Source organism: Protopterus annectens, chromosome 2.part0 (genome assembly GCF_019279795.1).
Source record: "Protopterus annectens isolate FY-2018-M chromosome 2.part0, PAN1.0, whole genome shotgun sequence".
Classification (NCBI taxonomy): Eukaryota; Metazoa; Chordata; order Ceratodontiformes; family Protopteridae; genus Protopterus; species Protopterus annectens.
This window is the reverse complement of record NC_056728.1, coordinates 1,878,914,511-1,878,927,436: the sequence shown is the minus strand read 5'-3', so window position 1 is coordinate 1,878,927,436 and position 12,926 is coordinate 1,878,914,511.

Sequence of the window (12,926 nt, the reverse complement as noted above, 5' to 3'; positions counted from 1 at the left end):
TTTCAATTAAAAGGGCTAATAATTCTATTTTGGCCCTATCAAAAGTGGAGAATTTCTCCAAATATTTCTGTAACATAGCTATGCCTGGTTCATTAGGTATGGCTGTGAAAAAGGATCAAACATCCAATGTGACCATGATACATCCCCTTAATTCACCTATATTATGTTGAAAATAATATATATTTTCCAAGAAATGCTTGGAATCTCTAGCAATATTTATGTTTTGATCTACTAGGGGTCTCAGAACTTTTTCAAGATATATGGAAAGTGGTTCAGTGCACCAACCTTTACCTGAGACTATAGGTCTCATTGGTGGATCCGAGGGATTTTTATGTATTTTAGGTGTAACTTGTATTGTAGGTATAAGTGGGTGCTCAACACTAAAATAACTGTATAGCTCATATTCAAGTGTTCTTAATGTTAGTGTTTCTAATAAGGTACTATTAATCCTAGCCACTATTCTATCTACATCATACAACAAAGCTATTTTCTTATAAGAAACCAGGTTATCTAACATGTTATTCATTTTCAAGACATAGAATGCTTTGTCCATAACCACAATGAGACCTCCTTTATCAGCAGGTCATATACAAATATTTTTATCAAATTGTAGAGACTTTAAAGCAGCCCTCTTATCATAATTTAAATTAAAAAATGATTTTCTACCAACTCTAACTGAATCATTATAAAATGTATCATACAAAGCATCAATACATAATTTCTCATATACATTTAAAACTGGATGGTTTACAGGTGTGTACGTACTAGGTTTCATTAAATTCACATTCTTATTAGAGATATAATTAGATGCGTCACTAGCATATATGATTTTCAAAGTTACTGACCTCCTAAAACATTTTAAATCCAGAATGTAATGCTATGTCAGCTGATTGTGCTGGAATATACAATAGTCCCTTTTCTAGAATTTGTTCTTTCTCTCTGGTTAAAATCCGACTGGAAATATTCCAGATTAATGACTGCTGTTGTTTGACCATATTTTCTTCAATGTTTGTGTATATGTGTTCAGAGTGTGGTCGTATTTCCTCTTGAACCTGGTCCTGCTCGTCGACCTGCCCCGTTCGTTGATTCCCTTTACGGCTATGGGTAAAGGGTAACTTAGAGTTTGCTGCTTATTAACCGCCCCTACGTTTATAGCTCCACTATGTGTATTTGTGGACATTATTATCTGTCATTGTATTGCCTCGTGTGATGCTTGTACTATTGGGATACTGAGTATCTTTCGTCTCACTCCTTGTAATTCCTCTACTGAATGCTCCAGTGTATCCGCCTCTGTGAGTTCCATTCTCATATTTGGCACATTACCCGATACTGGAAGTTGTGCCTCAGTAGCCAAGGTACGCTGTGTAGTAGGTGGGATCATGGAGGATTCTCGTCGTCTCTCATGGGCTTCCGGTGATGGTACTGTGCGCTCATTATTGGTTGTCTCATCTCTAGGCCAAGCAAATACATGGCCATTTGCGAAGTCTCTCTTATCTCTTTCTAATTTATTAATCTTATGTTGTACTGCCCTTTTTTCAAATAGGGTTAACAAATCCATGACGTTCCCTATCTTAATAGCTATCAGTGCTTCAGGAAAATCTGCATATAGCTCCATTTGTGCTTTAAGTATTTTGGCTGATAATTCTTGTTCCTCTGGTGCAAAAAAAAAGTTAATCATTAATTTTATGTAGTTAAAACTAAGTTCATTGTTCAATTTGTGCCATTCAGCCAATAGTGTAGGGTATGTATCCCCATACGTGGGCATTTTAAGAATGCATAAGCCCCTCGGTATGATTCTCAAGTCAATGCAGGCTTCAAAATAGAAGCGTTGCATCTGCAATAAATTTAGTTTAAAGATACAATCCTCAAAATGGTTAATTCTGTCTCTCAGCTGATTCAAATCAGTTTCTGACCTAGAACATAAGCCATTACTTACATCAGATGCATTCTGTAACAGAGGGTTGCTCACCCTATTCAGCGAATCTCGCAATCTTTCTTTAATAGAAATATTTGAATTCAAAGTATTCTCCACTGGCTCATGTTCCAAGTTTATTTCCATTTGTACTTCCACCATTCTAGGGGTTTGGCAAATAATATCAAAGTCACACACAAACCACCAATCGATACCCTCTGGATAAACGCCAAAGTACCAACAAATGCAGGATAGCAGTATAACAAAAAAGACTTTTAGTGTTGTGGCTGAACGATGACACAATGTAGAATAACTTCTTTATTAAACAAGAGATGTGAGTGCTTTTGTAGTGTATCCCATTGCTTCTTCAGACATAATGACACACACACTACCTGATCTACTATATATACTAAAAATAATCAATTTATCAATCAAGCAATTTAAAATTTTAAAGTGACAGTAAAAACATATAAATATGCATACAATTCTTCCTTAAATATATAAAACATATAACTATAACATATATAATCACTCAAATTAAGTTTTTAGTGGTCTGTTTTTTAACATAGGTCTAATAGGTACCTTGTCATTAAGCCCTTTACCTCCATGGGCTTTCAACCTGACTATCCATCTAGTCTCATAGTCTGAAGAAGCAATGGGATACACTGCAAAAGCACTCACATCTCTTGTTTAATAAAGAAGTTATTCTACATTGTGTCATCGTTCAGCCACAGCACTAAAAGTCTTTTTGTTATACTGCTATCCTGCATTTGTTGGTGCTTTGGCGTGTATTCAGTGGGTATCGATTGGTGGTTTGTGTGTGACTAAACATGGTGTGCTTATCTCCTTTACAAATATTTTCCATCTAAATTTTTTCACTTGGCATGTATCAAAGGCTTGCAGAACAGCCATTATTTTGCCCCTGCATGATGGTGTCCCTACCACTGACCCTGGGAACTATTGACTAATTAGTCTCACCAGTATTATTTGTAAAGTTAGGGAGCATGTTATTATGGAGGTTATCTCAAGGGGAAAACCACAGTGGGAAACTAGTTTTTGAATCAGTTTGGGTTATTACAATGTGGAAGTCTATGACTTGTGCATCATGATAAGCCTTTATGAATTTCAGGAAAAGTTATTGCAAAATGTATAGCTACAGCCCTTTCCCATGAGAATCTTCCCTGTTTGGATAGTTTGCTACACTTTTTTATTTGAATGGGGGCAGAGTAGACTGGACATTATATGAATGCATTTCCCCTCATGCACAGATTTTCTGAATTCCTGACTTTAGTATTGCAAACCATTGTCAGTTTTGACAATAAAAAGAATACCCTATATCAGGAATACAGACTACAACACTAATTGTACTTGTCTATTAGCATGATTATTTTAGAGTGCTTTATTTATTTATTTATTGACATTTGATTACCGGGAAAGTCTGACTGGTTAGAACTCTATTTTCAGTGTAGACATGGGGAGAAAAACTCCAAATTATTGCAAAACATTTTAAGAACAATAATTTTATTATCTTCAAAAATAAAATAAAAACATACACAATTTTAATAATTATAACAAATTTGACATTATATAAAAATATTACTTAAGAATCGATTAAAGGTATATGACAATCGTTTAATATTTAGAGAAGTTTTAGACAGTTTGTAGAGAAATTAAAGGTAAGCTAGTGTAATACAAACAGGAATTGCAATATGAAGAAAAAACAGGCTTATGGCATATTTACAGAGAAAATCAGGGAAGAGAATTAGACAGCAGTAAGGAAGTAAGTGAAGAAGGGAGAAAAAAGAGGTATAAGGAATGAAAAGGTCCTTGTCTGCATTTAGGGATATAGGTTATCCTAGTTTTGAGCAAGAAGAGAGCCAGATTTTAGCTAGGAGGTTTCAGAGTGGATTTCAAAGATGGGAGGGAGGGTATGTAGACCTGATGGATACAGGTAAGGCATTCCAAGCTTTAGCAACTTTGTTCTAATATAGACAATACCCAGCAGATCTACCAGGTTTATAGACAGACAGGAGGTTTTGGTCACTCGATCGCAACGACCAAGAGGGAACATAGTTGTGTTCAATATTTTTTAATTCTGGACAGGCAGATGGACACTGGATAATTTTATAGGCGGTAAGAAGTTGTGCATATATTAGTTGATCTGGCAGTTCTAACCAATTTAGACATTTCGGTGCTACACAGTGGTGGGTTCTGAAAAGAATATGTGCTACAAATTTAGCAAATTTGTTACAGCATTGTTCAAGTTTTATTTTTTTGTGAGATGTGGAGATTAGTAAGGATGGGAGCAGCATAAAGGAGAGTGAAGAGAAGACAAGTAGTGGAAAGTGTAGTTTTAGTTGTATTGGTGAGAAAGTTTGTGGCTCTGTAAAGCATCCTTAGTTTTTGATGCGTTTTTATTATGCAGTTTTGTATATGCAGGTCAAATGTAAGATTATAGGTTCATAGGTTCATAGGATGATACTAGACTATTGACTCAGAGGCCCTCATAAGCCTAGCCAAGAATTTCTACCATGTTCCCTCAAAGTTAGCACCTGTTTTCCCTGTCCAGCAGGGACACGTGGGATCCCTGGGGTGTATTTTCTGCTTCCCATCCAGTCGTTCAGGTTCCTCTTAAAAAGGGCTAGAGAGGTACTCTTATTGACTTGGAGAGGGAGTTTATTCCACAGATGGGGGAGTCTTTGGGATACAAATCTATCCCACTAACAACTTCTATTAATATTGCAGACCAGGTTAAGGCCTTGCATGTGGATTGCGCAAGTGGAGTTTTACTTACAGATACGCAGCAGCTCCATCAAGGCTGGGTCTGAAATGGCCTTGTATGCCAGATGCATGTCACCTCTGAGCAGTCTGTATGAGACTGAGTAGAATGATAGGGCTTTTACCCTTTCTGTATAGGAGAGGTCTTTGAGACCCTGGATTTTCCTGGTCAGGAACCTCTGTGGTCTCTCCAGGTGCTGCGTGTGTTTGGCATGGTACATGCTGAAGGGGGCATTGTACTCGATAATGGGTCTGATAAGGGAGGAGTACAGAACTGTTATGACCTCCTTGTTCCTGGATGAAATACCCTTATTTAAGAGGTGGACCATGTAGAAAGCCTTCCATACAACAGAGGCAATGTGGTGGTCAAAAGCCAGGTTGCTCTCAACCTGCATGTCCAAGTCCCTGACGACTGATTCCATGCTTAGTAAATTGTTATTAAAGTGATATTTAGTGGGGATGCCATTTTCCCTAAAGGGGATAATGATGCACTTCTTTGCATTTAGTTTGAGGCCATGCTTCTGGCACCAGTCATTAGTTTGGTTAAGGCCCTCTTGGAGGATGTTCACATCACTAGGGGAATTTAAAACAGTGTCCAGCTTGCAGTCATGTGCAAACTTGGTCAGCCGCAGACCACTGTTTTTGGCTCTGCACCTCAGAAAAGTATAACCCAAACAGTAGATGCCCCAAGACTGATCCTTGGGGTACACCACTCATTACAAGTTTACTACTAGATGTGGCTTCCCCTATTTTGACTGAGTGAGTTTTATCAGTAAACCATTTAGCTACCCATCTGGTAACATACGGATTGATGCCTAGTTGAGAGAGTTTATCTATTATGCCCGAGTGGGGAATAATAGTGTCAAAGGCTTTGGCTAGGTCAAGTTAGTTGGTGTGCACCACCTTAACCTCATCCATGGCTTTGGTGACTGTTTCAAAGAAGTCGACCAAGTTTAACAGGCATGTTCTCCCTTTGACAAAACCAAACTGTGTGGGGTCAAGCATTTGGAGGTTGACAATGTCTTTGTTTATAAGGTCCATGATAGTGCATTCCATGGCCTTGTAGATTAGGCTAGTTAGGCTGATGGTCCTATAATTGCCTGGGTCAGTGGACGCTCCACCTTTGTGTAGAGGGATGACAGTGGCTGTCCTCCATTCAGCTTGGATTAAGCCACTGCTCAGGCTTTAGTTAAACAGGGTGCCTAATGGAGCTGAGAGCTCATGCCTGAGTTCATGTAAGATACAGCCAGGGATTTTATAGGGTCCCATGGAGACCATATTTGTTTGCCTTTGAGAGGGCATTAAAAACCTCCTCCCACTATCACCCCTAATGGTTTGCTATGAGAAGTGACTTCAATGGTTGTATTATCAAGAGAGAGGACATTAAATATAGTTTTTCTCATGACAGAGGGATTTAAGGGAAAAAGTAATAGGTTTGTCTTTTTTGAGTTGAGCATGAGTTGTGAGTTACAAAGCCATGTTTCAGTGGCTGCTAAAGCTTCCTGAGTAAACTTTTGGAAATGTACCACATTTTCAGATGTACAAATGAGAGTGGCATCATCTGCATATTGTATTAGGGTGGTCTGTTGTGTGGAACTATAGAGATTATTGGTGAAAATGTTAAAGATGAGGGGACCAAGGATAGAGCCTTGTGGCACACCAGTAGTGATGGAAGCTATGGAGATAGGGTAGGCACCATTTTACTGACTGACACCTATTGAACAGGTAGCTTTTGAACCATAGAAGGGAGAGACCTAGTAAGGATGTTTGAAGAAGAAGTTTGCTATGACAAACTGTGTCAAAGGCTTTAGAGAAGTCTAGAAATAAGAAGAGAATATTGGAATATTAATATACACATTTAAGATACATGTCTCTCTAAACACAATCCCACTTTCTCTGCTCCATAGTCACATTGAAAGTAGATTGATTGCCATTTTTAATTGGGATATTGCTTTAGCATTATCAGAATATGGTACAGCTCTGCATTACTTATTCTATTTGAGATGAACTAACCAGTATTTAAGTCTCCTACTAATTATTTACACTCTATGACCCCCCCCCCAAGGTGTGATGTATGTATCCAAATATTGTATGCCAAATATTTGTTTTCCAGCTCAAAGGGGAACTATTATTTTATCTGTTTTAAATATTAAACAAAGGATACATCTTCATTTTTTCTTGAAAAAATTATGGTTGAGTATCTTTCCATGTTAATGGAATTTGTTCAAATTAGACTTTCAATGCGACTTCTTTCATTTGCAGCCTTTTTACATCATTCAGTTTTTCTCTGGATTTTCTTCTTCAGTTATTTGTAAATGTAGTATTAACAGAAAAACTGTTTAGTTTTTTCTTTAGCAATTCTCCATGCTTCTTTTCTGTTAGTGCCGGAGTCAGCAAATCTGGTACAAGCAGTTCCTTTATTGGTCTTTATTTTATACTAAGATAATGCTTCGATACAGTAATATCCAATGCAGTTATTATTATGTTCTTGGACATACTTATGTAAATGTATTCTACATTCTGCTTCTGCTGGCTTGTCTTGTACCCTGTGTTGAGTGTCAGAGCAGTTTACCTCAGCAGATTTTACAAATGCATTTTGCCAATGAATTTTACCAGTGTTTGGATAAGGATCTGGATGTCAGCTTATGAACGCATGTTTGCCAGTGTCAATGCAGATGGTGCTGTATATACTGCTCCTAGCTCATATCTTTGCCTTTGGCTTTGTACTTCTATTATCAGTTCCAGAGATTATTTTTGGCTTGTTGCTTGTTACTTCTGCAGCTTTTGCCATTGTCCATATCTATGAGGTACATTGTTATGCTTTATGCTTTTTGTGCTGTCTTCACTATTTTGATATTCCCATCATTCATATTAATTTTTGCCTTAGATTCTACCACCAAATATTTCCTGGACTATATATTAAGGTATGTAGGAGCAATAAGATATGAAACTATGTATACAATTAAAAGTTCTTGCCACTTTTTATGAGGACTTAATAGTGGTCACCTTCAAAATTAAACAGGGTTGTACAAGCTAGACCTGACGTAAATGTGTCTCTACTTATCCAATTACTGAGACCTTAAAAGCAGAGAAATTAGTCTGAGCTGTAGTGATAACTTATTCCAAAGACTGGAGATACACGGAGTTAGAAACTTATCCTTCCATCAAGTTTTATTTATTTGTTGGTGTATATTTAGGTCCCTATTGCAAGTGTTTGTAGATCCACTTTTTTTTCCAGAAAATAAGAGGCCAAATCAATTGTTTGTTTTTTTCCATGACTTAAAAATCAAGATGCAGGTCAACTTGACATATCTCTCAACCTCTTAATACAAAAATTCTGGAAAAAGACAAGAATAATAAAGGCTGAAGGCTCCAAAACTGGAACAGGTTTTAAATATTGCTCTTATAAACTTTGAAAGTGGATTGAATTACAAGGTTTGTATTAATATGCATCTTCTGAAGAATATGAAGTCTGAAATTCAAATACTTGCCATTATTTAGTGACTTCAGTCTTCAATGGCATGTCAGAAAGCCAATCGTTTTTATGAGGAATTGAACAAAAATATGAGATAAAAATCTGTGCCTTCTGAGAAGTTCTGGACAAGCAAGAGGTATACCTGTGTGACTGTGTTATGGTCCTTCATGTGAAGTATGTGAGCACTTGGCTGCCTATGCACCAGCACAATTTCATGGACGTATGTATGTGCTGCGTTACCACCACTGTGTGTACCTTATCTGAGATAGAATTCTGTGTGTTGCCCATGATCTCACCTGTATCAGTTCCAACCACTTTGACTTACCTAAAGGCACAGCAGTCACTGCAGGGTTACACCAGTGACATTACCAGACCTATTCACCTTCCTTCCCTTGGTAATGTTCCATATTCACAATACTTCTACTGCAATTCCAAGAAATTATATTTATATGATAGAGTTGTGTAAGATGATGGTGAAGCTTTATATTATGCTAACACAAGCCCCTTATCATGCTAAACATGCTAACGAGCCAGACAGCACACTGTTAACTGCACTATCCATACCTAATGACATTAGTTGTGTATTTACTGCACATCATGAGACGTTCAATACCTATGCTAATAGAAAAAATAGGCAATGCATGTGCCATGGTGCAGGACTACATTATGTGGCATATGATTCAGAAATGTGCATTCATGTTCATTGGTTTATAATATTACTCCTTGAAAGACCAAGTGAGTGGCCATTGTTATGTCTTCTGCTGTGAAATCCAGAGATCTTCTATGATGTGCCAAGGATAGCTATATTTTCGTGTCCTTCCTGCAAGGGGATTGCAAAGAGCTCCTTCTGAGGCAGTATGATGGCCCTGTTAAAAGGTCAAAAGGTCACTGCCTAGTTTAGTCTCTTATGGGTGCTATGTGATTCCTCAGACATAAAATGCACACTGAAGTAATGCATATATCGATATGATGACTTCAGGCAGTGCCATCCTCTCAGGCATCACCAGTGGGATGTAGGTGTTTAAGAAGTGCAAGAAAGGATGCGCTTTTTGAGGGGGGTATTTCTCTCCCAATGTATTGGAAATTGTCAGTCTGTTTAACCTTACTTCATTTGTTTTACAGCTGCTGGCTGACTGCTGTAAAAGACAAAAGAGCCTACCAAGAAATGTATATATGTTGTATAGTCTTCCAGTATACAACTGTAATGTTTGTCATGTCATATGTGTGTTTTCTCATTTTCTTTCTATTGTGTCTTCTATATGCAGGTCATGCTAATGCAGAACAGGAAGCAAGACCATGCTTATCTTAACCTTTTGCTGCAGTTGCCCTGGGTTACTATGGCCCTCTCAGACCGCCTCTGAGGAGTGCATAATGACTCCTCTATGAGTGGAGACTTGGGGGGGGTGGCTCCTTCTGATTGTGCCTGGATTCTGCCTGTCATAATGAGGAGGAATAAGGACTTCTCTTCTGAAGGCAGACAGGGATTGTCACTTGTAATGTGGCAGCATGTGTAGAAGCTGGAGGATGCTCAGGTAAGCTGACAACTGGATGCTCAAATAAGCAACCTGGATTGTAATCTGGAGTGACTTGATGAGCTGCCTCATTAGCAGACCCCAATCATCATTTGACCTCTCATGGAAAAACTGAACCATGGCATCTACCACCAGTGTGTATGTGTGTGTGTGTGTGTGTGTGTGTGTGTGTGTGTGTGTGTGTGTGTGTGTGTGTGTGTGTGTGTGTGTGTGTGTATGTGTGTATGTGTGTGATACCTGGTAATGGTGCCTTTCAGTAGGCCCATCTGTCCCCTTCACAGTGTTAACTCTTCATTATATATCATTGCCAATGCAGTTTTCATTGTCCAACCCTCCAAATCACTATTTGTGTGTTATCTGTTTAAATATGTCCATCTACTGTCAACCACATCTTTTGCATGTGTATAACCCCTGTATGTCTGTGTCCTATGTTTGTCAGTCCACACCTTCTATCCGCCCTTCTCCCTCTAGTCCATCCAAAGTCATCCCTCATTAGCCTTCTGATTTATCTTTCTACTATAATAATGAACACACGCACTGTTGCTTTCTCCATCTCCTTCTGTTCCATACAACATATCTTGTGTTTCTTTTCATCTGTTCACTGCACTCCCCCTTTACCACTTTCTGACTTTCTTACCTTCTCCTTTTCCTTTCCATTTGTATGATGAGCAAATTAGCCACTTCGATCTGTCCATTCACATTGCTGCTCCTGTTACAAGTGCTGTTGTATAGTGCTGCATGTGTTCTTTTGGGTATGGGTGGGCAGCTTTAAGATACTGTGCCCATTACCCATGCAAGCTGTAATAGTACTGCTCTTCTGGTATGCCACTGTAGGATCTGGCTGTTGGTCATTTGCTGTATTAGGTGGCCATTTGCTCAGCATGGTAGATCTATCCATTGCTTGTCATGTCCAGAATTCATTTTCAAATATTTCACATAGCAATCCCCTTTCACATTAACACTAAGCAGGTGTGATGTGCATCATTGTAAACTATGTGCATCTGTATGATTCCAGCCCATGTCTAGTAATAGTAATGTCTTTCGGCTTTTCCCGGTTAGGGGTCGCCACAGTGGAACTCCAGTCCGTTAATGATTGTCAGTGGATTTTTTACGGTGCTGAGTTGCCAGCCCCATGCCTAACCTTCGAAGAAGGCACACCCATTCATGCACGCATCTACCTGCATGTCTTTAACATCATTTGACCATGGGGAGGACATGCAGACTCCACACAGAAGGTACTCCATCCGGGAATCGAATGGGAAAACCTCTTGCTGTGAGACGACAATGCTAACCGCTGCACAACCATGGCATACTCCAGCCCATGTCTAGTAAAGTTCTTTTTTTTCACATGCTGGGATGATATATCATGGCCTGAACAGATAAACTGTCTTATAAGTAAAATATCAATAATATTATACCATTATCCAACACAATGAGTTAATTATTCTTAAATGTACATTGTCTAAAAGTCTGAATTGCTCATTTTAAAGAAACAAATAAGGATTCAATATCACTCATCATGTAGCTTTAACATTTAGGATATTTTCTATTTATTTTCTTAATTGTTTTGTTTTGAATCCACACAGACATCATGATATTTGATTCTGTACTGTATGTATTGGTGTACATTGTAAACTATGTTCTACTTACTGACTGGATGGAGAATTTCTACACCCAAACAGACTATATAACTATAGAAGTTAGACCATTTTCCATACTAAACCTTCATTGGCACAAGTGGAAAATTTGTTATTCCATGATGTTTTCAAAACTATTTCGAGTATCTTTACAGAGCTGTTCATTAATACTTTCATGTTTCTATTAGTGTAAGGCAATATTGTGAGGTATCTTAAGAGATGTGCTGTTCAGTCATTCATGAATAAGTTCAACTTGCGTGAAATAAGATGCCCATGAGTTAATGCAAACTTTTCTGAGCCCTGCAGTGTATTAATGAAGTGAATGAAAAATGCTAGATTTAATGCTTGAACAAGAACCCATGGCTCCCGGCAAGAGGTATGTTTTGATTCATGCTTTCAAGTTTGAAATGATAAATTAAACATTTCATGCTGATCTTTTGTCAGCCAGAATTAACTCAGTAAAATTCAAATGAAGACTTTTGTAGAATTTCTTATTTTACACTAGATAAACTTATTCATGAGAGCACACAGTGAGTAGTACCTCATGTGTCATTTATTTCTCTGTTACCCAAACAGACTTGTAAGAAAAGCCATTCAAGAGATATGTGGTACAAATGGCATCAGATTAATTTTGCATTCATATTAAAGGAACACATAATAACTGTGCTGATCATGATCATCTTTTCTCAACATACAACGGCAGATAATACATAGATGAACAGTTTAACGAAAGACTGCATTGACACTCGAAGTTCAGAGTTAAGCATTCATCAGGATACTTATTTCATATTTATTTGTTGAATAGACCAGTGCCCTGACCTTTGGAAACCAGTTCAGAAGATGGCTGCACTATATGATAGGCAGAAACAGCAGTATCAATAGAAATTCAGCAGGTGTATCTTCAAGACATTAATGCTGTAAAGTTTAAATTAATTTAAAAGAGACTGGAAAAATGGCCTTACCAAATCAAATTATCTGATTGGCTGATCCCTGCAAAACATTGTTGTGTTAATGCATCCTTAATTCTCATTGAAATAAAGCTGAATGCAAAGAAATTTCACCATGTGTATAAGAAACCATCTTTTTACCATCTCAAAATTCTCAGTGCTATAAATTACATCAATTATTTATTTATTTTGCTTTTGTTTTGGCTGCTCACTTTGTAAAATTAGAGTTTATTGGTCTTTATTCCACAGAAACTTTAACTTAAGGAAACAATTTTAACATTTGTTGATGTCTCCCTTATATAGTTCCTTGAACTTCATTGCCCACAATGCATTTCAAATGCTGTATAAAAGATGACTGTGCATATGAAGCAGTTCTTTCATGACAGCCTGTGTTAATGTCAGATAAAACAGAGAGGGAGCTATTAGTGAGGAAACAAGATCAATGAATAGTGTTGTTGACAGACTACACCAAAAAAGAATATTAGCGACTTGTGTTTACATTACTAGGTAAATCAATGTGTACACCACTAAAATAATAAACATTAAGCACAGTCTACAAGGTTGTTTTAGATCCAGTTCATGCATTCCATAACATGCAAGTAATTCTCTTGTAATACATATTTGATTTCCATAAAGATGGTTAAT